At 36.8% G+C, this 26,362-nt stretch overlaps 1 long non-coding RNA gene across 1 annotated transcript; it reads left to right on the top strand.

Moving 5' to 3' along the window:
- Positions 1–18,982: 18,982 nt before the first annotated feature.
- On the top strand, positions 18,983–21,456 carry LOC142168423 (uncharacterized). Its single transcript, XR_012698299.1, has 2 exons — positions 18,983–19,749; positions 21,269–21,456. It is a non-coding gene; the product is annotated as an uncharacterized LOC142168423 (long non-coding RNA).
- Positions 21,457–26,362: the final 4,906 nt, after the last annotated feature.

Raw genomic sequence — 26,362 nt, 5'->3', positions numbered from 1 at the left:
TATATATAAGTTGTGGATGAAGTTAGGAGCCCGCCTGGAGAATGGAGGTGTTATATTTTTAAGAAGTTGTTGAAGTCAGGAGCCCGCCTGGAGAATGGAGGTGTTATATTTTTAAGTTGTAATTGAATTCTGGAGCCCACCTGGAGAATGGAGGTGTTATATTTTTAAGTTGTAGTTGAGGTCAGGAGCCCGCCTGGAGAATGGAGGTGTTATATTTTTAAGAAGTTGTTGAAGTTAGGATCCCGCCTGGAGAATGGAGGTGTTATATTTTTAAGAATTTGTTGAAGTTAGGAGCCCGCCTGGAGAATGGAGGTGTTATATTTTTAAGTCGTTGACGAAGTCAGGAGCCCGCCTGGAGAATGGAAGTGTTATATTTTTTAAGGAATTGTTGAAGTCAGGAGCCCGCCTGGAGAATGAAGGTTGTTATATTCAAGTTGTAGTTGAAGTCAGGAGCCCGCCTGGAGAATGGAGGTGTTATATTTTTAAGTTGTTATAGAAATCAGGAGCCCGCCTGGAAAATGGAGGTTGTTATATTCAAGTTGTAGTTGAAGTCAGGAGCCCGCCTGCAGAATGGAGGTGTTATCTTTTAAGTTGTAATTAAAGTCAGGAGCCCGCCTGGAGAATGGAGGTTGTTATATTTTTAAGTTGTAATTGAAGTCAGGAGTCCGCCTAGAGAATGGAGGATATATTATCTGTAAATTGCAGTTGAAGTCAGGAGCCCACCTGAAGAATGGAGGTCGTATTATCTTTAAATTTTAGTTGAAGTCAGGAGCCCGCCTGTAGAACAGAGGAATACAGTTCAAGTTTGAAGTCAGGAGCCCGCCTGTATAATAGAGGAATACATTCAAGATCAAGTCAGAAGTCAGTAAAGCGGAGGGTTACAACAAAATATTCCCAGCATAAATCCCACTTCAGAAATCAAAAAGAAGACTACAAGTCAAGTCAAAGAAAGAAACAGCGGAGGAAACACAAGCCAACAAGAAAGCAAGGCGACAAGAGAAAGTTTGAAGATAGATAATATTTTGTAATCCCTAGTTTAGTCTAGCTTATTATTTTCTTTTAGCACAGTGTAATAAGGAGGTCGGTAAGCAGTAGCAGCCGCATGCAACAGCAGTAGCAGCAAAATTATAGTCTCATGGTAGTCCCAGCTACCAAAACTTCCCGAACTACTGATTCTCTTTTAGCCAGGGATATGTAGGAAACCTTCGAAGCAAAGGTTCGGTCAAAACTTTCAAAAAATGCTTCACACGGAGTACTCGGACGGGCAAAAATCGCTCGTATCTGCTCACTTTATCTTTGCACGAAAACTCTTCGTGTTTTCGGACAAAGAGGGGCAGCTGTGAGCACGTGATTTTTGCCCTGTATGAGAATTACTCCCAAAAATTTCAAAATAAAATAATTTTGTTTGTTTGCAATTGTTGTGAATTTTGTGGTATTTTTCTTTATTATTCGCATTTGTCTATGCGTGTTTATTTTGTTAAATAAATACAAAATACAAAAATATGTTGCATTTGCATTTTAGGATTTAATTCTACCATTAAGAGTAATTAAGTTTGTTTTACAAAATAAAAAAATCACAAAAAATAATGTATTTTGCATTTTTTGCATTTAATGTCCAATTGTATATTTTATTTTTAATTGGTATTTAATTATGTGTGATAATTGTTATTAGGAGTTAATTAGTATTTTAAGATAATTTTTGTTTTTATAATTTAATCTTAGCATTTTAGCTTTATTAATTAGGAAATTGAATAAATAGAATAGAACAAAAATAGAGAGAAAACCGGACTGGGCCACCTTTCAAATTAAATCAACTAGGCCCCAAAACCCAAACCCCTTTACCCATTTTTTTCCGCCCTGCCCCATGGCCCAAATGACCCCCCTTTCTTTTACTTTCATTTTTCAATTACATTCACCCTTACACCCAAATAACCAAACCCTAGAGACCCCTAAACACCCACCCCCTGCTGCGTCGTCTTCTTCAAACCACCAAACAGCCGCCACCCTCGAGACTTCCCTCCCCACGAACCAGACGCACCCCATTCGTCTCCAGCCTCAGTCCGTTGAACCATACACCTCCAGCCATGAACGACGCACGACCACCTTAGGCAGCAACCAAATGACCTTTCTCCTTCCCCCAACTACCCAGCGACGCCAAACCTCCATTAACACCAGCTCCACGCCGGAGACCAGTGTCCGAAATGACCACCAGCCTTCACGTCCCAAACGACCACCAGTACACCAACCAAACGACCCTTCTCCTCTTCTTCACAAGAGCCAGCAAACACCCGCCAACGACCCATCGTCGTTACCACCCCAGCTCCGCCTCATGACCAGAACAGCCAGCCCGTCACTTTCTAGTCGCCAGCTGACCATTGACCACCTTTTTCCGTCGAGCAGCAGCGAGCAACAACATCTCCAAGCCACTGCTGCTCCAGCTCCACTTTCACGCCAACGACCCCTTCGTCGTCTCCACCAGTCCGTCTCCAAACGCACCTAAACCAACCCGCACGACCACCATAACCCGATGTCCAGCTTCATCTGCGAACGACCACAAACCAGTGAACTCCATCGTCACTTCATCAAAAACGAAAAAGGGCTAAAAACAGTGAGGTTTGTTCAGGCGTGTCGAGGTTGCCGTTCGAACCCGGTCTTTAAAATAGTTGGTTTCCGTTCTCTTTTCTTTTAGTTTTCATTCAGCAAATTCATCTTCTAATCCTTTTCTTCTTTCTCTAATTGTGTTTGTGTTCCGATGGGTTAGTTTGAATTTGAACCCATGTCTTTGTTTGTATTATAGATAATTCATGTTCATTTTGTTTGAAGTTTGTTAGTTCTCATCAAGTGATTTAATGTTGAGTGTTTTATATGCTGGTCCTTAGATTTTAGCTTCAGAGTTCATCGTCGATATACTTTCAGTTTTCCTACATTTTTGTACAGGTTTAACTTAGAATTGTGTTATTTCAGCCCATGTATTTGTGTGTCAATCGTAGTCTGAAATCTGACTGTAGTAGTTCAACATAGTTTTGTTCTAAATCATTCATCTTTGTTATGATGTTGTTTGGTCTAGTTTGAGTTCAACTGATGTTGAGTTTAGTGATTTAAATCTACTTGTTTGTTCTTATATGAATCTGACCTTGTTGACTTGTCATAATGTTGTTGATTGGGAGTTTAGTTTCATGTGTTTAATTAATCAATTGTTAGGCTTGATTTGGTTATAGCTGATAGGGTTTGTAGTACAGATTAAAAGTGATTGGGGTAGGATAGTAAGTTCAGTAATATCAGGAGGGTAATTTGGGAGTTGGAAAGTTTGAAAATGGTTTAAACTTAGTGGTCTGTCAGTGAGGTACTGATATACTATTAAAATAATGAATTGTTTAATAAAAGTGGGGAACAAGATATAATGGGGAGGTTTAAAGGGATTGATTAAATAAAGAAAAGACAAGGGTTAGTGGAGAACAAGACATAGTGATGTAAATAAAGGAAAAAGGGGCTTGGAAAGTAAAAAGAGGGGAATAATAATGAAAAAGCTAAAGGGTTCACATGTAGAAGAATATATAAAGCTGGAAAGTAAGTAGGGGATAATAATAAAAGGTTTTCTTTTACAACTGTAAAAGAAAAAAGAAGGGCTGAAAGGGGTAAAAGTTTTTGGGTTTAAATATAGAGATTAGGAGATCATTAAGGGGGACTTGAACTAGTAGTAAGAGTGGAGAGTCAAAAAAATATTTATTAATTTTCAGATCTAGAGTTCAAAATTAAAAACTCCAAAGACCAAAAACAATAGAAAATCTAAGAGAAAAACCAAAAATAGTTACTATTCCACTGGAATTTCCAGTTTAATTTCCAGTTTTTCCTAAGTTCTGGTTTCAGAGACATATATACTGATTTCGAATGGCTTTAGGTCCAATTGAGCTAGATTTCAATTGAGTTTGGGTTTGACTGGAAGTGTTGAGTATTTGCTGGGTAATTGTCAAGGTCATTTGGCATGTTTCGAAATTGATTCAAGCCGATCTTTCCTTTGTCTGGTTGCAAATTTTGTTCTGGGCTATGTTTTGATTTTCTAGGCTGTGTATTGTTGCTGTTTGGTTATCTCAAAGTGCTGCTGATCATCACTGCTCCACTGACCTCCTCTTCTTCTTCTTACATTTCACATCTCCAGGTACACATTTGAGCCTGATTCTATGTAGATCTCTTGCTGGAAATGAAAAAATGAAATTGAGGCTGGACCTCTGCTGTTGCCTTGCGATTTTAGTGGCTTTATCATGTTTAGATAGAATTCTGTCGTTTGTTAGTTTGCTCATAGACTGTATTAGCTTTGGACTGTTTAAGTTTATGGACCGTTGAACTCTTGTCGATAAGCTTATGAACTTCATAATTGGCAACATTAATTTGGCTTAGATATATGCTGGTGTAGTGTAGTAAAATGTGAGGTAACTTGATTTGTATCTTATTAATTGCAAGAAAAACAAGTCAAATGGTTTGGTTTTGATGTGCTACTTTCAGTGATCCATTTTTTTAATCATGAACTGCTTGAATAATAATTCAGTAATGCTAGTTTGAACTGTCCTAAAATCAATAGGGTATTTTGAGTTCAGGCTATTGAGTAGTTCGCATGTAATGTAAATAAAAATCACCTAGTACAATTGATTAGCTTATTCATGTGAGGCTGACGTTTAGGATCAATACTGTTAAGTTCAATCACCCCCAGTCTGTGTTCATCTTAGTAACATTCAATAACTCATCAGGAACTATAATAGAAAATGATATAAGTAGGGAATTGAAATTCAAGCGATTAGCATGTTATCAATTTGAACAATGTCTATTCTATCACAAAAGCAATAAGTGAATTTGGGAACACTTTAGATCAAGTTTGGGCCATAGCAATTTTAAAATGCCATTGGTATAAGTCTGCTGAAATTCCAGGCCATACAACCTCGTTTTGCTGATTTGGGGCCTTAGTGATTTAGCACGGGCCCGGGTCTTGTGCTGAATTCCTTCTCGTTTGGGCCTGGGCCAAAGCCTACATACGGTTGATTTTGGTTATAGATTGGCTAGTGATTCTTACTCTTTGGGCTTCCCTTGGGACCTAATGACATGTTTAGTTTAGACCATCATTTAGCTTGCATTAGATCAATGATATTAACCAAGTAGGATTTTCTTTATTTTTAGAGACAAATAAAAATAGAAAATCATAGTCACTTTAGGTTTGCCCTTTTAAAATAAAAATGAGATGAGCCTCGCCGAATAAACTATGAATTGCGGGTCCCTCAATAAATATTGTACTAATTTTAGACTTCGGGATGGGCCGTTTTAGTGAATTTCACGGCCTTCCCCAAAATAATAACGCATTAGTCTCTTTAGGTGCGTATTTTAATAACATTACCTAAACTCGAGTGCACATTTATGTGACTCAAATCCAAATCCCAACGAAGTCGAAATGTGTCAACAACCACGGGTGCATTTATGTGACGTGATTCGAGACGTGTTTTTACGATGTTGCAATTCTCTTTTAAAATAACTATAATAAAAGCGGCTAAAAGTTAAAATTTGCACATAGACTCATAATTAATAAAATCAGATAATTTACGCCAAAGATAACAGTTGAGCGACTGTACTAGAACCACGAAACTCGGGAATGCCTAACACCTTCTCCCGGGTTAACAGAATTCCTTACTCGGATTTCTGGTACGCGGACTGTAATACAGAATCATTCTTTTCCTCGATTCGGGATTCAACTGGTGACTTGGGACACCATAAATCTCCCTAGTGGCGACTCTGAATTAAATAAATAAATCCCGTTTCGATTGTCCTTTAATTGGAAAAACTTCCTCTGTGCCCCTACGGGCGTGGGTAAAAAGGAGGTGTGACAGTGGTGTGCGAGATATTTAACTATTGTCCTTATGTTGCCAGCTGATATTTCCCCCCAGCATGTTTCCTCCCTCCCATCCTTGAATGTATATTTCTGCTTCTATTTTCCGATGTAGATTATTTATTTGCACACGTTTATTTGGTAGTGTGACGACCCAGAGGGTCATCACCTATTTTAATTGAATTCTGTGACTCCGAGGACCTTAAAAACCTCATTTAAAGTCGTCTCGATTTGCATGCGCAGTCCGGGCGAGAATCTGGAAAGCTTAAACGTAAAATTCTGCGAAAAATACTAAATTTTGATGTTAAAATGAATAAATTTGACTTTGGTCAACATTTTTGGTAAACGGATCCGGACCCGTAATTTAACGGTCCCTAAGGGTCCGTAGGAAAATATGGGACTCGAGCGTATGCCCGTAATCAAATTTCGAGGTCCCGAACCCGAGAAATGAATTTTTAAATGAAATTATTTTTCTAAAATTGTTAAGGAAAATTGAAATGATATTTGATTAGAACGTGTTGGTATCGAGCCCGTATTTTGGTTCCGGCGTCCGGTACAAGTCTTATATATGCTTTAAGTTATTTCTGTGAATTTTGGTTGAAAACGGACGTCGTTTGATGTGATCCGGACCTAAATTGAAAATTTTGATGTTTTATGAAGTTTGAAAGAATTCTTGGATTTTGAGATTTATTTCAATGTTTATGATGTTATTTTGGCGATTTGATCGCACAAGTAAGTCCGTTGTATATTTTTGAGGTTGTGTGTATATTTGGTTTGGAGTCCCGAGGACTCGGAGTGAGTTTTGGATAGGCCATGTGTGCATTTTTGACCTTTGAAAATAATCCGGTATGCATGTTCTGCAGTCTTTGCATTTGTGGAGCAGGTCTCGCAAATGCGAGCCTGGCATCGCAAATGCGAGAAGGAAAATCTTTGCAGCTTGATCGCAAATGCGACCAATTGGTCCGCAAATGCGAAGCAGGGTCTGTCTCAAATGCGACGTCCGGGATCGCAAATGCGAAGATCCCTTTTTCCGCCTGAGGTCGCAAATGCGATAAAGCCATCGCAAATGCGATGTTGCAAATGCGACAACTCCTTCGCAAATGCGAAAGCTGCGAATTTCTGAAGGGTTCGCAAATGCGAACACTATTTCGCAATTCCCACATCTGAGAGGTCGGGGTTCGCAAAATTGCGAATCCCTCTTCGCATTTTCCATATTAGAGACCTACAATTTTCTATACTTAGCTGATTTTTAAGTCATTTTCACACCATTTTTCAAAACACAACTCCTTTGGGTAATTTTTCAAGAACAAATCTTCTTCCAAATCAATTGTAAGTTAGTATTTACTCATTTCTTTCAATCATTTACATCTTTTAATATGATTTCAACCTAAAATCAATGATTTTCATGGGGAAATTGGGTGTTTTGGGTAGAACCTAGATTTTTCAAAAAATTGGGGATTTGGACCTCAATTTGAGGTCCGATTTCAAAATAAATTATATATTTGAGTTCGTGGGAGATTGGATAATCGAGTTTTGGTTCGAACCTCAGGTTTGACCATGTGGGCCCTGGGGCGGGTTTTTGATTTTTTGGGTAAAACTTTAGAAAACTCATTTTCATGCATTGGGGTTGATTCCTTTAGTGTTTATTACTGTAATCAAGTAATTTGTGATTAGATACGAGCGAATTGGCGGTGGAATCACGGGGTAAAGCTATAATTGAGGCTTGAGTTGTGTTCAAGGCATCGGGGTAAATGTTTGGTATAACCTTAGCTTGAGGGGTTAGGAGTTGAGTCCTACTTGCTATGTGGTAATTGTCGAGTAAGACGTATAGGTATGGTGACGAGTATCTATACGTTGGTGTCAAGCATGACCGTGAGTCTTTAAATTGTGAATATCTTAATTTCATTGTATCTCTCATGCCTTGTGGTGATTCCTATTTGTTGTGAAAAGCTTGTGGAAGAAATTGTGACCTATGAATATCGAGGAGCATTGGCTCGAGTTATATTACAATTGTGAAAGTATGTGAGATGATTGAACCCTTTGGAGCACTATTTCAAGTGGTAAAGTGAGTTATGAAATGAAAGTGAGAGAAAGAGAAAGAGTCATTAAATTGTTCACTTGCCGAGATATTATTGCTTTGTTGATTATTTCCTTTGCCGGGATATTGAGATTATTGATGTTGTACCCTTGCCGGGATTTAATTGTTTAATTGTTTTTCCTTGCCGGGATTTCTATTATTATTCTGTTTATTCCCTTGCCACTTGTTTGTAATTGTTGTCTGGGTGAGAAAGAGTGTTAAAGCACGAAGGGTGATGCCGTGCATTGTTTATCAATGAAAGGAAAGAGTGTAAAGACGAAGGGTGATGCCGTGCATTGTTGTTTATTGCGAGGAAAGACTATAAAGCACGAAGGGTGATGCCCGCACGATGTATCATTCTTTGCCGATTCTATTGATTTTATATAATGAATGTATATTATATAAAACCAAGTCTTCTGGCATGTTTAAAGGAGAATCCTAGTGGGCAATGACATTAGAATCAGTGAATAAGAACAACGTTACTTTTGCTTGAAAACAACAAAGCTCCATAAAATACAACATTAAATGAATAATATATATCATATTATAATCTATATTAGAATCAGTTGCCTGCTCCACAACATAAAATTGAAGTAAACCACCACAGCATCAATTCATAAATCATTCATTTGCAGGCAACTAAATGTAAACATTCTTAACACATAGTGACAATGTTATTACAGAATAAACCAACTAAAAATATCCATCAAGCAAGCTCATGTTCCCAAATAGATATTCACTCGTCTCTCCGTCTAAAAACGGCAAGGCTAAACACACTGTTATAATACTAGATCGACATTTGTTACAACTTTTTATAGACTAGGTTCATATCCAAGTCACAGAAATACATCCATATACTACTGCATTCTCCCAACTCACCATTTTCTTTCTAGCTGACATACAATTTGAGCTTTACGCGATGCCCGCTGAAATGTTGATAACTCTGCAAGTATCTCAGCTCCTTTTTCTTTGTTTACCAAATATAAGTCCGGCTCAATTAGCATTCTCACCAGCATCGGAGATTTGGCGAATAGAAGCTTGATAAGCTGCATAACTTTCCTTGCTGATCTGTTTGGAGTAATTTACTCCATAACTTTGTTTAAAAATTCTATTTAAGCAAAGGAACCCTTCTGGCATATGACTTACTTCCACATCTCTCTCTTTAAAGAAAAACATGGTTGATATGCATCATAAAGATATTATCTTTTTGTAAAACAATAATTTTGGGAGATATGTCTACCCATTGAGTGTATAAACTCTTAAAAAGAGGAGGGCATATTCCCTTTCCTTTACGGTACTATGTCCCCATTCATCTGAGGCTAATACCTTTTTTATTATTATTTTCGAGAAATTATAAATTCTCTTAGTATTAGCCGGATAGAAATGTTGAATTTCAGTTGATCCAATAGACGAGAGTATTAACTCATAATTCATCCTGTATTTATAAGCAGGAGTGACGCATGACACTGTATCGAAGAAATGGATGGCTGCTATGCCATCGTAAAAGATATTATCTTCGACGATGTTTCATCATCTGCTTTTCTAGCTTAAACTCATTGCGTAAAGCTAAACCTTCTTTATTGCATACACTAATAAGATCTCCATAAGTGTAACTATTATAGTCGATACTTATTGATGTCCCTCTAAGGGTTTTTCTAACCCTTTCAGCAAATAATGGAGGGAGTCCATCAATAAATTTGGACTTCCAGAGAGTGCTATTACACTCTGGTAATTTCATAACACCGGAAACGAATACATCTTTATACCACCTAAAAGGTGTTGATGTTTTGCACCTAAGATTATGGAGCATAGTTCGTATGGTCTCACTATTATCAGACCATCCTCCTGAGAAGTGTTCAATAATATTAATAGCTAATGAATCAACAGCATTTTGGACATTTTGCCCATTCTCTACCTTTACTGCTCCCATAATGGTTGCCTTGTGCTCAGCAGTAAGGTAATTATCCCACCAACCTTGTAATTGGCCTGTAAAGCCTGCTACAATCATTTCAGCAATTGCTTTATCCTTATTACCATTAACCTCACAAATTGTACTATACATACGAATTCTACGTATCGTATTATAGATCTGACGATCAGTGAAGCCATCTATGTTCCATTCATAGATTTTTGTCCCACTAAAACTATGGGAAAGATTGATACCATCGTATCGATTAAAATCCATCTGGTGGAGACGTTTTAATTTAAATTCTCTCACCTCTGATGGAGGTTGGATGCTACCAGTAGCAATAGAAGTGATCTGTTCACCAAGAATCATGCTGCTTGAGCATAGTATTAACCTCTTGAGCAGTATCCATTAAAATCCATCTGAAAAATCCATTTCGGATGGGTTTGGGTAAAATAATTAAACAAAATAATGGAAGACGATTTTAAGCTTACAAAGGAAGAAGATTTTGCTGATGATAGGATTTGCCCTTTTCTCTGGATAGGATTTTGTGTGCTACTTCAGCTCTGGATAGAATATGACTTTTGCTCGGAAGAAAGAGAAATATAGTATAGTAGTTACACCTGTTAAATGGGTCGACCCGACCCGGCCCATTTGACAGGTCCTTTCAGTTGGCCCATAATCCACTAACTCACTATTTCTTCTTTATTTAGTGTCAGAAAATGGACCCCACAAGCACATTTGTCAAATGTAAAAGGTGGTCTCGTACAATTATTGTTGGGTGAGCCGTCCATTTTGCTGACACTACGTTATAAATAAAGAAGAAAAAGTGAGTAGTGGATTGTGGGCCAACTGAAAGGATTAGATAAAATAAAAAAGGTAAAGAATTTATTTTGTGTCTGCTCCACTAGTTATATAAGATTATTTTTTATCTCACAAATTTATAAACTTTAATCTTACACTTTTGGATTCACAAAAATCCGGGTCTACAAAACTGTAAGACAAAAAAATTGACTCATACAACTAGTGTCAGTTGTACGAGACACGAAATAAAATTTTCTAAGTAATGTGAACTGTGGGCCCCACTCAAAATCATAAACTCCATCAGAATCTGAAATTAAGAGCGTTCACGTTTTTCTTTTTAACCACTTTTTTTTTCGGTTTCTTTTTAACCACTTGAAACAATACCTAAAACAAAAATTTCCCAATCTCAAACACCATTTTCCTCTAGTGTATTGAGGTATTATTCACTCCGATTTCTTCTACTTAAACCAATTCTTGACCGTATTCATCTCTACAATATTTAGAACACTTTTATAGCTTAGAGCCCGCTTGACCAAGCTGTCAAAAATTATTTATTTTTAAAAGCACTTTTGTTTAAAAGTGCTTTAAAAAAAATACTTTTGCAAAATAAGTAGTTTGCGTTAGGCCAATTCGTCTGAGTAGTATTTTTTGCAAGCTCATTGTGTTTGGCCAATCTTTTAAAAAAAATACTTTCAACTATCAAATTACAAAAAAGGACAGTAAATGTTCAACTTGTGATTAATATTATTTAGAAAAGAAAAATAAAGTTAAACATTTATTAGAAAAGAATTTAATTAGACATAAAACGTAAAGTAAAAAATATAAAGTTAAAATTCTAATTAATATAAAATATAGTTATTCCAAAGCAATCATATTGAGTGTTAGGTATTATTTATTATTTACATGATAAACTAAATATGTCAAAATATATCATTCAATATAAATTTAATATCTACTTTTATGAATAGGAGAAAGAGAATAAAAATATAATGAAAGTAAAAAAGAGAATAAATGTATAGCAGAAATTTAGCTCAATTCTAAAGATCTTCTGCAACTTATGTTTATCCATGAATTTAAGGTAAATTCTTTTTCAATCTCTTATGGATTCTTTGTATATTGCTCATAACAAAAAAAAAATATTTCAGCAACTAGGTTTAATGCAGCTTGACAGTAAGTCTGTAACGATCAACTGGAAGACTACAACAAAGTAAGATATAATTTTCGCACTAAAAGAGTTATAGTGATACTACAAGTTTATATTGATCTTATTTCAACTTTATATTAAATAGTATGTATTGATATAATTTTCCTTGCAGTCATGATAGCAAATAGATCAATATGCAAAAGTATCAATGTCAGTGAGCACAAATTTGTATTTATATACCATAATAAGGAGCATTTTGTTGATAGGAAAACATAAATTTTATATTGACAATAAGAATATTTTGTGAGCACAATTTTGTATTTCATATGCATATAAATAAGAAAAGTATTTTGTACGCACAATTTTGTATTTCATATTGATATGGATGGATAACTCTGAAGGTTTAGTTTCAAAGCTTTGGCAACTGAAGATAAATTTAGGAAAATATAAATTGTGATAACAAAATTAAACAAAAAAAAAAGACAGATATATACAAAATGTATAGTAGTAGTACACAAGTGAAAGGCAACCAAAGTGTGTAAACGAAGATCACATACAATGGGTTAGAGAGAAAGTCTCCAGCTTCTCTCTAAAAGTTTCCTTCTTTAATATTCTCCAACTCCCCCTTCCTCACTTTCTTTCCCCGTCCCTCACCAGATGAATACTAACGAACACAAGACTTTGAACCCAAAAGACATGCCCTTCAATGACCAAACTGAAGAGATGCCCAGTCAATCTGTATTAAACGAGCAAGAAGCCACTGGGGCAACACCGGGCCTTCTCATCAATACAACCCCTCCAATGGACATGGAAATTTGTAAAGGTAAACATACAGATAAACCTGAAGCTGGAACAAAGGACACAACCAACCCCACAAAGAGGATGACCTTCCTGGACATCTTGGTAGCGGGTAATACTGCAAATAATGAGCTAGAAGGAAGCCAAGTCACAGTCCAACAAAATATGGTCTCCTATGAGCAAGAACATGAAACTAATAACTACCCTAACCCAGAGTTTTTCATCCCCATTACCTCATCGGATAAGGAACGTATATACAAGAACTGGACCAACGCTCTTATCAAAATGTTCGGCAGGAGAGTTGGTTACCAATTTCTCCGAAAAAAGCTTCACGCAATATGAAAACCAACTGAAACCCTATCCCCGATGGACCTAGGATGCGACTACTACTTAATAAAATTTGCTAAAGAGGAAAATTATAATAAGGCCCTTCATGAAGGACCATGATTTATAGGGAACCAATTTCTCACAGTAAGAAAATGAGAGCCTAGATTCGTAGCTTCCAAAGCTGCATTAACTTACTCAGCCATATGGGAAAGACTCCCGGAATTACCCACTGAATTCTACGACTACGATATCCTTCAAAAAATCGGAGAGAAGCTAGGACAACTAATACGTATTGATGCATGCACAAAATCCGCTCTAAGGGGTAAGTATGCTCGACTTTGCGTAATGGTACCCATAGAAAAACCTCTAAAAACCTATATTGTGATTGGCAAACACATACAACAAATTACCTACGAGGGGTTTAATATCCTATGCACAAATTACGACAAGCTTGGACATAACCTGAGTAGCTGTCCTCACCAAGCGCCCAAACCAGTAGAACTCCAGGAAGCAAGCTCATCCAATACACTGCCTAAGCCTCACACGGTGGAGACACTCACCCATAAGATTGACCAATGGACTATTGTCTCCCACCAAAAGAAAAATAAAAAACATCAAAACAACTTTCATAACCTAAGCCCTAGAGACGACCTAGAGCATCCTAAGGGATTGACTACAAAAAAACCTAGCCAAAGTACTCAAAGATGGCAAAGGTCTGAAAATGGAAATGACCAAAGGCTATCTCCTAACTTTGAGGGAAGCAAAAACCCACTGAACAATACTAAAACTTTAGGTGAAACCCCAGCCACCCCATACCGTTACCCTACAGTCCAAAGCCAATAATTGGATAATATTGTACCTAAAGACTCAAGACATCAACATCAAAATGACAACCCCTTCTCTTGCCTTTACCCTAAGGATCTTGCCATAACCAACCTAGAAACCATTAACTTTCCCCATAACTCATATACACCCTTGGGCAATAACTTTCACAAAACAAAAGCTTATGATGATAGCCCCTTAGCTGCAGCAATAGTACCATCGAAGGACAACATCAAGGAACAATCTATGGACATAGACTCTATAATACCTACAAAAAATAATCACCATCATTAATGCAAAACCTTGTAGCCCACAAATCATCCCCTCCAATCTGCCTATACGTGCCTCAAGAACCCTACAACAAATACTAAGTACAAATCAACCTTACTCATTGTCAACCTCAAGTCATAACACCATTAATGAATAAGACACTTTGACTCCTAGGACGGACAAAAATTTTGCAACACATATTGGCCCCTCTACATTAGCAATGGATACAAATAACTACTTACCCACTAGTAGGGATTCCAACACTCCAAAAGTCTCAACCCTAAGTAAAACCAAAACACAAGATGCCAAGGCTACCACACAACCACAACAGGAGGTACCCAAGGCCAAGAAGGAATGTTTGGACGAGGACACAACTCCCAAACCAATCCCAAACACCTCTGATATTCACAACAAGACCCATACAACCAGACCATGCCCCCCAATCTTGGTTGGAATGGGGTCTCATGGGACATGCTCTGAACATAAGCCTTAAACTAGAAGGGAGGGATCTAATAGTCCAAATAGGGGATCAGTCATACCTAGCTCAGATTGTAACGGAAGGGATGCAACTAGGATTGAACAACGCTATGATCCGTCCATGGATGAGTCCCCAACATCCCTACCCCATGCAAATGAACCTAGGTCCTCATCCCTCTCCATGGAGCTCCCATGCATGGCTCCAACAGCCTACGTTCAACATGCCCAGCCCCAACCTACCCATGTACCCATCTCATGCAATCCCCCAAACCCTAGCTCCTACTATCCAAACTGCCCAAGCCTAGCCAAACTCCCAACCCAACAGCAACACTCTCATAACACCACTGCCCAAAATAATACCACCCTCAACCCTTCAAGTTTCGAGCCAAGCACAGATGACAACTCCAACTCCACAAAACTCAAGCCAAACTATGATGGAAGAGAAGGAAGAAGAGGAAGAATTCCCAACAGAAAGAATAGTGGGGCACGGAGTGTTAAGATATACAAAAACAATGGCCTTCCAAGCAAGAAGAGAAAAAAGGTTCATCTTAAGTTGCCCAGTGGATTTGAGGAAATGCTCCATCTCTATCAGGAAAGTGAACCCCCCAAGCATTTATCAACATGTAGTAGTGTTAGTACCAACAATGTTTACTCATTATTGGATGCAACAGGAGGACATGAGGAGCATCCACAGTCCTACCAGTATCCATGATAGGGGAGTATCAAGCAGAAACATCAGTATGAATATGATCATTTAGAACTGTCGAGGTGCAAATAGCGCAGAATTTAGACGAGCTTTTAGAGTTATGCTAGATTATCATCGTCCTAGTATAGTGGCACTGCTGGAAATAAAAATGGAGGACCACCATGTCTTGGTCCAAAATTTCGGGTACTCTAGTCTCATCCAAATGCCTGCTAATGGAAACTCGGGGGCATTGTGCTCATGTGGAACAATTGAGATACAATGGTAGACCAAATTAGAGGAACGGATCAAGAGATACACGCAATGGTAAAGGTATGAAATTCAACAAAAAATTGGTTATGTTCTATTATATATGCTAGTAATCTCTTGGAAGAAAGATCAATTCTTTGGCATAACTTAAAAACAGTAGCTAATAATTATAAAGGTCCACGGCTAGTCGCGGGAGATTTTAATAAAGTCACTTGTGCATCGGAAAAACTTGGAGGCTTACCTATTAATTATAATAGAGTATCCAAGTTCTTAGATTGTATGAACCAATGTGGCCTTGTAGATTTAGGGTTCAAAGGGTCAAGGTTTACTAGGACTAATAAAAGTAAAAATTATAAAAACATAATTATGGAACAGCTTGATAGATGCATTGCGAACACTGAATGGTTAGAACTATTCCAAGATGCTAATGTCAAACATATAACTAGAAGCCATTCGGACCACTGCCCAATCAAACTAGAATTTTTTAAAAGGTTCTCTACTAACAATAATATCTTTAGAATAGAAACTATGTGGCTTTCCCACCCCACTTTTAGAGCCTTAGTAGATAATTCTTGGTCTGACAAACCAAATATAACTAAAGCCATAGAGAACTTCTGCTTAAAAGCTATTGAATGGAATAAAAATATTTTTGGTAACATTTTCAATCGGAAGAGCAAAATACTAGCTAGATTAAATAGAATCCAAACCTCACATAACTACCCCCATAGTCAATCCTAATAAACCTGGAAAACGAACTCTTACACGAGTATAATATATTATACTCAGGCAAAAGGAGGATTTTTGGAAGCTTAAATCCAGGGTTCAATGGATCCAGGATGGTGACGCCAACACAAAATTTTTTCATATCACCACCATGCAAAGAAGAAGAAAAAAAGAATTTTTTGCTTAAAAGACGAAGCTGGGAATTGGCTCCAAGAGCAAAAACCCATCAAGGACCATATTATTGACTACTACACAAATCTCTATACCACGGGTCACAACCAATCCCTCCTCAATAATATCCACCTCTCTTACAATTCTACAATTAGTGATCAAGATCATCCATACCTTAGTAGTATTCCCTCTACAGAAGAAATAAAAAGGGCTCTAGATTCTTTTCAACCTTATAAAGCTCTGGGGTCGGATGGGCTTCATCCTTTTTTCTAACAAAAATACTGGAAGGAGACAAGCAACCATCTCATAAATTTTTGCCAAGATTCCTTCTCATAAAAAAATGCTTAAAAGCATGAATAACACCCTAGTTTGCCTAATACCAAAAAGCCAAAATGCTGAAACCATCAGACAGTTTCGACCTATAAGCCTTTGTAACACAGCCTATAAGGTCGTCACTAAGATTATTGCTAACCGCATTAAAATATTCCTACCCACTCTTATCCACCCTACCCAAACTAGCTTTATTAAAGGAAAAAAGGTTGCAGATAATGCACTAATCATTAATGAGGTCCTAGACCACTTCAGGAAAACTAAAGTGAAAAAGTCAAAAATGATGATTAAAATAGACCTGGAAAAGGCATTCGATAAAATCGAATGGTCGTTTGTTAGGTTTTCTCTAAACTCCTTAAATTTCCCTCATGACCTTGTTGAACTCATAATGTCCTGCATCTCTAGCACCTCTACGACTATCCTTATTAATGGATCAATAACAGATTTCTTTGAACCATCTAGGGGTATTAGACAGGGGGACCCCCTATCCCCGTATATCTTTATCATTTGCATGGAAATACTCTCTAGGTTAATTGATCATGAAATCGACTGTTGTAGATGGACCCCAGTCAAAATAACTCCTAAAAGCCTAGAGTTTTACCATCTTTTCTTCACTGATGATCTTATCCTCCTAGCTGAAGCCAACCAAAAGAGCTATTACTCTATCATAATCACTATCAACAAATTTTGCAATGCTTCTGGACAATCTATTAATTTTGAAAAATAAAAAATTGTGTTCTCAAGGAATACCCCTACGGATCATAAAGATCACATTAGTAGCTGCTTTTTAATGAGATTTACTTATAACTTCGGAAAGTACCTAGGCTTCCGTATGCCCAATACCAGCCCTATAAAAAAAGACTTCCAATTTATCCTAGACAGACTAAACAATAGACTAACAGGTTGGAAAACTAAATTCCATAATATGGCAGGTAGCACAACTCTCATAAAAGTCACCCTAGCCGCAATCCCAAACCACGTCATCCAGATTTATGATCTCCCCAAAACAACACTCAAAAAGATAGATTCTACCCAAAGGAATTTCCTATGGGGTAGCACAGAGGAAAAAAAGAAATGTCATCTTGTAAAATGGAGCATAGTCACAATGCCTAAAAAACAAGGGGGCCTAGAAATTCCTAACACCCATTTGAAAAACTCCTCTTTCAATGCAACTTTAGCTTGGCGATATAGAAAAGATAAAGATAGCCTATGGTCCAAAACTATACATAGTAAATACAACCATAGGAAAAGCAAGAATATAGGTTCCCATACTTGGAAAGTAATTAATCTGTGGCATGATAATTGGATAAATCAATCAGGAACACTCAGGGACTCCATCCAAGGCTCCATCCCAACTGGAGAGCTTGACAAAAATCTCTCCTGCTTTATTAAAAATGGAATGTTCGATCTTAGAAACTTATCCTTTGAACTCCCCCGGACATCGTTTCTAAGATAAATTACACCTACATAAAACAAATTGGACCCACTACGGATTCATACACTTGGAACTCTAAGGATCACAACTTCTTTTCAGTTAAAGTTGCTTATGAAGCTGTCTCAGAATCCATAGGCAACGGGAAAAACTTAGCCTGGCTATGGAAAATCAACTCTTTAAACAAATGAAATTTTTTTTCTGTGGACAATCTTTTGGGATAAGCTACCCACTAAAGATTTGCTAAAAAAAAAGAGAAATTTGCCAAGAAGACACTTGTAACATTTGTGTAAGCACGTGATTTTTTCCCTATGAAAGAATTACTCCGAAAAAATTCAAAATAAAATAATTTTTTCTTGGTGTGCAACTTTTTGAATATTTGTGGTATTTTTAGATAATTATTTGCATTTGTCTGCGCATGTTTATTTGTTAAATTAATAAAAAATACAAAAATATGTCGCATTTGCATTTAGGATTTAATCCTACAATTGTTAGTAATTAAGTTTGTTTTACAAAAAATGAAAATCACAAAAATAGGCATCTTTTGCATTTTTAGCATTTAATGTCCAATTGTACAATTTCATGCTTAATTATTACTTAATTATGTGTTAATTGTTATTGGGAGTTAATTTGCGCTTTCATAACTTAATTTAGTTCTATATGATAATTTAAGGATTTTTAGAATTTAGTTTTAGAAAAATAAAAGAAGAAAAAAGAGCAAAAAATATAAAAAAAATCGGAATTGGGCTCTTCTTCAAATTCAAGCCACAGGCCCAAAAAAATACCCAACCTTCCCCATGACCCGGTCCATCTCAACACGGGTCGACCCGGTCCGCTCCATAACCCAAAGACCCAACACCCCCCTATCTTACATTTTCACAAAACAAACTAAAAAACCCTAAAACCAAAAACAAAAACCATCCGCCACCCACTCTCTTCTTCTCCAAAAGCTTCCCCAAGCCCGTCCATGGCTACTCACCCTCAAGCCCACTCCAAAAAAACCCCGCTGCCATTGCTTCGTCTTCTTCGTCGCCAAGCTCAAGCTCAAGCTTCCATGGCGACTTTCTTCCCCGAACGACCCCGCTGCCACTGTTTCGTTTTCTTCTTCGTCAAGCTCGAGCTTGAGCTCGACACCCATGGCTGTCGCTGCTTCTGCTACGTCCAAGCAGACCACGCTTCTGCTTCTGCTTCATCTTCTTCGTCTCCGTCGAACTCGAGCCCGAGCTCTCATGGCTGCTGCGTTGCTGTGTCTCCTGCTACGTCCAAACACACCCTGATGCTGCCTGCCTCGTCGTATTTGTTGCTGCCTCCAGCTGCCTCGACTGCTTCTGCTTTACCTCACGTGAACCAGTCCGGCAACCCCCCATTAAATCCGGCGACCTTCGCTTTGTCTCGAAACAGCCTGCCTCGTCGACCTCCTCCAAACCAAGCTGCTTCTGTTGCTCCTACTGCATCCAGCCTCCTCGAGCAGCTGGTTCTAAACCAAACCCCATCGTTTCTGCTGTATTGCTGCTGCTTCGTCAAGCATTTGATTCGAAACAAACCCCGTTCCTGCTCGCCAAGATATTTGTCGGGCAAATTCGAGTTATGTTGGTTTCAAGGTTTTCGGGCAGATTTGTTTTCATCCAAGTTCTTCGTAGTTTCGATCCGGTTAGTGGGTTCGAGTTTCACTTTTGTCCGTATTTTGTTTTGATATTCTCAAATCTAAAATCGGTAAATGTTTGATTCTTGTTTTGTTCGTATTTGTCGTTTTGTTAATTTTTCGATTTGTTCATGTGAAATTGTTAGTTTAAATGTCGTTAGATTCAAATTGAAATTTAATTAATTATTTTTTCAGTTTGTTTCATATGTTGTTATGTATTTTTTCAGAAATTATTAATGTTGTTGGATTCAAGTTGAAATTCACAATTGTTTCTTCTTGCGGTTTGTTGTCATTCATTTAAAAGAATTTAGTTGTAATATAGAAATATGTTGGTTTAATCATTTGAATCCGTTCTTTGTTGTTTAATATAGATTTAATTCGTGTTCATTTTATTTGAAGTTCGTTTTTAATTCAGTGATTTAATGTGAGTTTATGTTTTGGTTTTTAATTTTTGATTTAGTTTGAATCATGTATCTTTGTTGTAATTTTGTTGAATTTAATTTGAAGATCAATTGATTATTTGAGTTTAGAGTTTCAATCTGTTTATTTATTTTGTTTAAAGTTTAATTTGAATTTGAGTTCATGCTTTGAATATATTTGTTTGTTATTGTTGGTAAATCTGAAAATAGGTTTGTTGTGTAAAAACATTGTTTAGTCAAAATAATTCAAGTTGTTTCTTTGTTGTTCATCATATAGTGCGAGTTTGTTCATAAAATCTGACTAGGAATTGGTTATAGCTGCTATATTTTGGTTAAAATTGATTAGTTGAACTTGTTATAGCTGACGGGGAAGATTGGTAAATTATAATGTTTTCAGGGTCAAAATGGTAATTTCAGTAAGGCCAGAGGGGTGTTTTTGGAATTAAAATTCTGAACAATTATTTATTTTGAGTGCTCTGTCAATTAGGATTAAAATAATATTAAAATAATCAATAATGGGGGGACAAGATATAATGGTGGAGAACAATGCAATTATTTAATATAAGCATGAGGGACAAGATATAATGTGGTATTTGTTTAATGTAGTGGGAGACAAAACATTAGGTAGTGGGATTAAAAGGGGGATGAGTGGGAAGATAGTGGGTTTTATGTTTAAAAATGCTGAAAGATGGTAATAAATAGGGGACTTGATCAGATTTTAAGAAAAAAAAGGGGACAAGAAGAAGAGAGAGAAAAAAGAGGACAGAAAGAAGAAAAAAAAAGAGAGAAAAATTCCGAAAATACTAAGACTCCAAAAATAAAAAGAAAATATTCTGAAAATTCAAGAGAAAAATAGTATACACCTGATATACAATTTAAATATTCTGATATACGGATTCAGAAATTAAGGGTTGAACATTAATTAGTCTTTCAACTCTGAAAAGATTCCCTTGGCTTCTGTCCGTTGATTGTTGTTGGTGTTTCTGGATTTTTTATCTTGAGTTTTAAAATTCGTCACTGGTTTCTCATTGCTGGTTGCTGGGTGTTGCTGTTGTTGTATGCTACTGAATTTCTGCTGATTTCCCTTTTCTTTTGTTTCCAATATCAGGTACATGACTGTAACACTAGCTATTGCAAGCTAATAATGTGGAAGCATGAATACATATGAAGAATTGAATTTTGAAGTTTTAATGTCGCTTTTCTTTGTTCCTTTTATTGATTGTATTTAGGCTATTTCATGTATTACTGAATAATAACTGAAATAAGAGAAAATAACATAAGTTAGTCTTTAATGAATCAGTTTGGCAAAACGGGTTAATTCACTAGTTATGAAGGTTTTTAGATTATCAACAGTAGGTTAATCGTGAACAAGTAGCTAAATTTAGCTAAGGTATGAATTTAAACTGAATTTCGTGAATTAGGCATTAAAGCACGATTTGAGTTCAAACAAGATTAGAAGAACGTTTAAGTTTAATAAACTTTTTAATAAGCATTAGTAATTATGGTTAAATCTGGTTTCAAATGGTTGTGAATAATTAATCTCAATAGTTTTTTTTTTATAACAATGTGAGTTTTAATCTAGCTATATTTGATTCTTTTGAATATTAGTTGTCGAATTTTTATTTTATTTATAATTTCGAATTTTTGAGTAAAATTCCTTTTCATCAATATTTGTATTAATCTAGTAATTATTATGTCATGCTTTCTTAAATAAATAAATAAAAAAAGCTCGTAATTAATTAGGATTTTCTTTCTTTATTTTAGAGACTAATTTTAATAGAAAAATGTAGTCGCTTTAAGATTTGTCCATTTAAAATAAATGAGATGAGCCTCGCCTAGTAAAATGTATAGATTGAGGGGCCCTCACAAATGTATGTATTAATTATTTAGAACATCGGAGTTGGCCGTCTAGCGAAATTTTATGGCCTTTCCCAAATCAACAATACGCTAGTCACTCTAGGCGCGTTTTTAACAAATTATTTTCTTAAATATGGGTGTGCATTTATGTAACCCAAATCCAAATCTCAACAGAGTCAAAAGGTGTCGATAACCACGGGTGCATTGATTGTGACGTGGTTTGAAATACGTTTTAACAATGTTACAATTCCCCGTAGAATAATAACAATAAATAAAAATAATAAAAGCGGCTAAAGGATAAAATTTGCACATAAGTTTATAATATGTATTATATCAGATAATCAAGCCAAATATAACAGTTGAGCGACCGTGCTAGAACCACGGAACTCGGGAATGCCTAACACCTTCTCCCGGGTTAACAGAATTTTTTATCCGAATTTCTGGTTCGCGGTCTATAATACAGAGTCATTCTTTTCCTCCATTCGGGATTAAAATTGGTGACTTGGGACACCCTAAATCTCCCAAGTGGCGACTCTGAAATAAACAAACAAATCCCGTTTCGATTGTCCTTTAATTGGAAAAAACTCCTTCACCCCTAGCGGGGACGGAAAAATAAGGTGTGACAGCTCTGGCGACTCTGCTGGGGAATTTACCCAGAACCACTGGTTCAGGGTTAGAAATTCGAGCTTATATAAATTGTTATATTTGGTTTATCTGATTTTGTTACATAGTTGGGCTCAATGTGCTAAATGATGCTTTTACCGCTTTGATATTATCTGAACTGTATATAAACTGTGCCGAAACCTTTCTCTTCTTACCTCCGGGGATGTGCTTACTGGTTGAGACTCCCTATTTTGTTAGTGTCATACCTTGAAATAAAAGAGGCTCGGAAAGTTTCTAAGCCGGCTGGCCTTTTGGTTCCCGAAAAGGAGCTCCTTCCTCAACTCGAGTTGTCCGCTCGGGTACACTGTCTAGAACACCGACCCAGGTTTTGAACATAGAATAACATGACTTCATGCCGGATCCCTAGTAGGAACACTTATTGCATCACGTTGCATTTGACTTAGGGGACTCAACACAGGGGTTGGGTCCGTCTAGGACTAGCAACCTGATATGAAAAGACCATCCTGATGTATCCTATTTGTTTTCCATGCATTTATTTGTCTCGCGCCCGCATGCTGACCGGTTTTTGAATATTAGGAATATTGTGAAATTGAAAACAAAAAAGAAAAAGAAATAGTTGTTAGGGAGTTAATTGTTTATTTTTGAAAAACCCAATGCCCAAATACCGTCGAACTCTGCCGAAATTTTGAGAAAATAAAAAATAAATGTTGTATTAATTTGTTTTACTAAAAGCAAAGGAAAAATAGAAAAAAAGTCGTTGTTCTGTTTTGTTTTCAAAAAATAGAAAAGGAAAATAGTTTGTCTTGCCATGGAAAATGAAAATGAAAAAAAAGGGTTTTATTTTTAAAATAGTTTTTATTTTTTTTTATTTTTATGAAAATGCCCAAAATCGAAAAGGAAAAGAGTCGTGCTTTGAAAGTGGTTTTGATATTTGCTGCCAAAAATGAATGAAAAAAATAATAATTTAAAATAGTTTAGTTAATTGCCCGAACTACGCGGGTCTGATTCTCACCGGATGTGAGATACGTAGGCAAACCTCTTCGGTTCCGGCCCACCATATTCCAAAAATAAAATAAAAAAATATTTTTGATTACTCAGTCTTTTAGACCTCAAATAAAAAAAATAATACAAAAATATTTCTTTTTAATCTCTCTCAAAATTCAAAATATTTGCTTAAAAGTTCAAAAGAAAATTCAAAATTCAAAAATATTTTTTCTTTTCTTTTGTAGTATTTCTTTCAGAAATCCACAGTAATAGTCCAAAAATATTTCCTTTTTTCTTTAGAAGATTTTTGAACTTTCCAAAAAAAGGGAAAAGAAGTTAAAATATATATATATATATATATATATATATATATATATATATATATATATATATATATATATATATATATATATATATTTAGCCGTCGTTTCTTTTCAAAAATAAAAAATATATATATATATACAAAAAAAACAACAAAATCAAAATCCAGGAATATTTTCTTTCTTCTTTGTAAGTATTTTTTCGAAAAAAAGGAGTTAGCTTATTTGCTTTATTTCTGAGGGGCGAACTACGCCGGTTTGATTCTCACCGGATGTGAGATACGTAGACAGCACTAATCGGGTCCAACCTCCCCGTTTGCTAAAATAGCCAAAAAAAAAATACGTCAAATCTTAATTTCATCATAAAGAAGTCAGGTGACGCTGTTTTGTCAAAACATAGCCGAATGTTCCCGAAAGGAACGCCGGAAGGCTGACTTTGCATAAACAGCCACCTTTGGGTCATTTTTTTTTAGATTTGGTCCAGTTGACCCACACAGCCTTAAAAATCTTCGTCCTAGAGGCGCTGAAAGGCCGTGTTTGCAATACCGGGTCTTTTATTCTAATTTGAAAAAAAAAACAAGAAAAGAGTCATAAATAAGTTGGGTCACGCTGTTTTGTCAAAAATAGCCGAATGTTCTCGAAAGGGACGCCGGAAGGCTGATTTTGCATAAACGACCATCTTTGGTCATTCTTTTGGGTTGCGACCAGTTATCCCGCACAACCTTAAAATCTTTGTCTCCGAAGTGCTGAAAGGTCGTGTTTGCAAAACCAGGTCTTTTATTATTTGAAAAAAAACAAGAAAATAGTCAGTGGTCAAGTGAATACCGTTTGGTTTTTAGTTAAAATAAGTCGGCCCGACTTCGGTAATGTCTTAAACCGTTCTTGCCGAGATAGCCTTAGAGTATCTTTCGGTTGTCGAAGGGCTATTTCTTAAAAGAACGAACAAGTTTGTGAAAGGTTGTAAAATAATCCTTCCCGGCCTCAAAATTCATATGAAATTTGGAAGGGGCCACATTTGCAAAAAATAACCGTTTGGTTGCATTTGTCAAACGGGGAAGGAACTGGCCGTTTGTTTTTGAGTTTGTAATTCTTTGATTAGAGTATGCGAGTTATTTGATTTTCGAGGCCGTTTGTTGTCTTTTGTCAAAGTCTGTTAGTATGGTCAGTTTTTTTAAACTTTTGTAATCAAGTTTGTTTTAATATGAAAATTGTAAATTCCAAAAAATATATATTTTATTATTATTTATCTTTTATTGGTCTGAACTACGCAAGGTCTGATTCATGCGCGGTCATAATACTTAGGCAATCTCCATAAGATTCGACCACCATTGAAAAAAAAGAAAGAAAAATAAAGGAAAGTGTGGGAGATTTTCAAAAGGGCACAATTACAAGAAGCCGGAACGACGCACATGAATGCGTGATAGAACGGTCTAACTGCTTAGGTGCATTGTATCTCTGATATATGATTATCTGTCAAATGTCATAACACTAACGTGATGGCTTCACTTTGCTGTTGTTCATATATAGAAAAGTGGTTGGTTGTGGTAACCCTCCCTGCAAAGCAAAGTCAAAGGACAATGACTCAGAACCTCAGAACCAAGTGGGTCGGTACTGATGACCGACAACAACTGGTCGAACGGAACAACGGGTTGGTAGAAGAAGTGAAAATGCTGAGACAGCATGTGGCAGACATGTATCAGGCATGGATGACTGGGGAAGCACCACCCCCTCCACCGCCAAACTTCTTGAACTCTGTCATTACCCAAGCACCCAATACTATAACGGAAGATCCCCCATACTCTCCATCCCAACCTACTTATGGCAGTTTTCCCAGCTACCCGAGTAGCTCCATCACTCGTCAACGCTACTCCCCTCCTCGACACTACTTCTCTCCACGAGACTCCCAAAGACATGCTTCACTTTCCAAATACCCAGCTCCACAGAAGGCCTATCCACCCTCAAAAGCCTACGGGAAGCCCCCTGGATCAAGTTTCCGGCCCAATCAAGCATTTAGGAACGAGAGGTTGCTGAAACGAGGAAAGGCTCTCACCCCTATCGGAGTATCTTATGCAAGTCTGTTTGAAAGGCTAAGGCATGCTGGCTTGATTGAGCTGCTCCCCACATATACTCCAGATCCACGTGCAAGAAACTTTGATCCGGCAGCACGATGCGCATACCACTCCAATGTCAGAGGGTACAACATTGAGAGATGTCGTAATCCGAAAAGGGAAGTAGAAAAAATGATCCAAAAAGGGCGGATTGTGATCAATAACAGTGACATGGAGCACTCGAACCCTATCGAGAACTTGTTGACGGAGGTTGATGATGTTGAAGCTGGCAATGGTCTTGGCAGTATTGATGCAAAGCTCAGTGGCTAAGATGTCATGTTTGATAATTGGGAGGGCGCTTCGTTCCTT

Source organism: Nicotiana tabacum, chromosome 13, assembly GCF_000715075.1.
Source record: "Nicotiana tabacum cultivar K326 chromosome 13, ASM71507v2, whole genome shotgun sequence".
Taxonomy (NCBI): domain Eukaryota; kingdom Viridiplantae; phylum Streptophyta; class Magnoliopsida; order Solanales; family Solanaceae; genus Nicotiana; species Nicotiana tabacum.
This window is presented reverse-complemented; position numbering and strand designations above follow the sequence as displayed.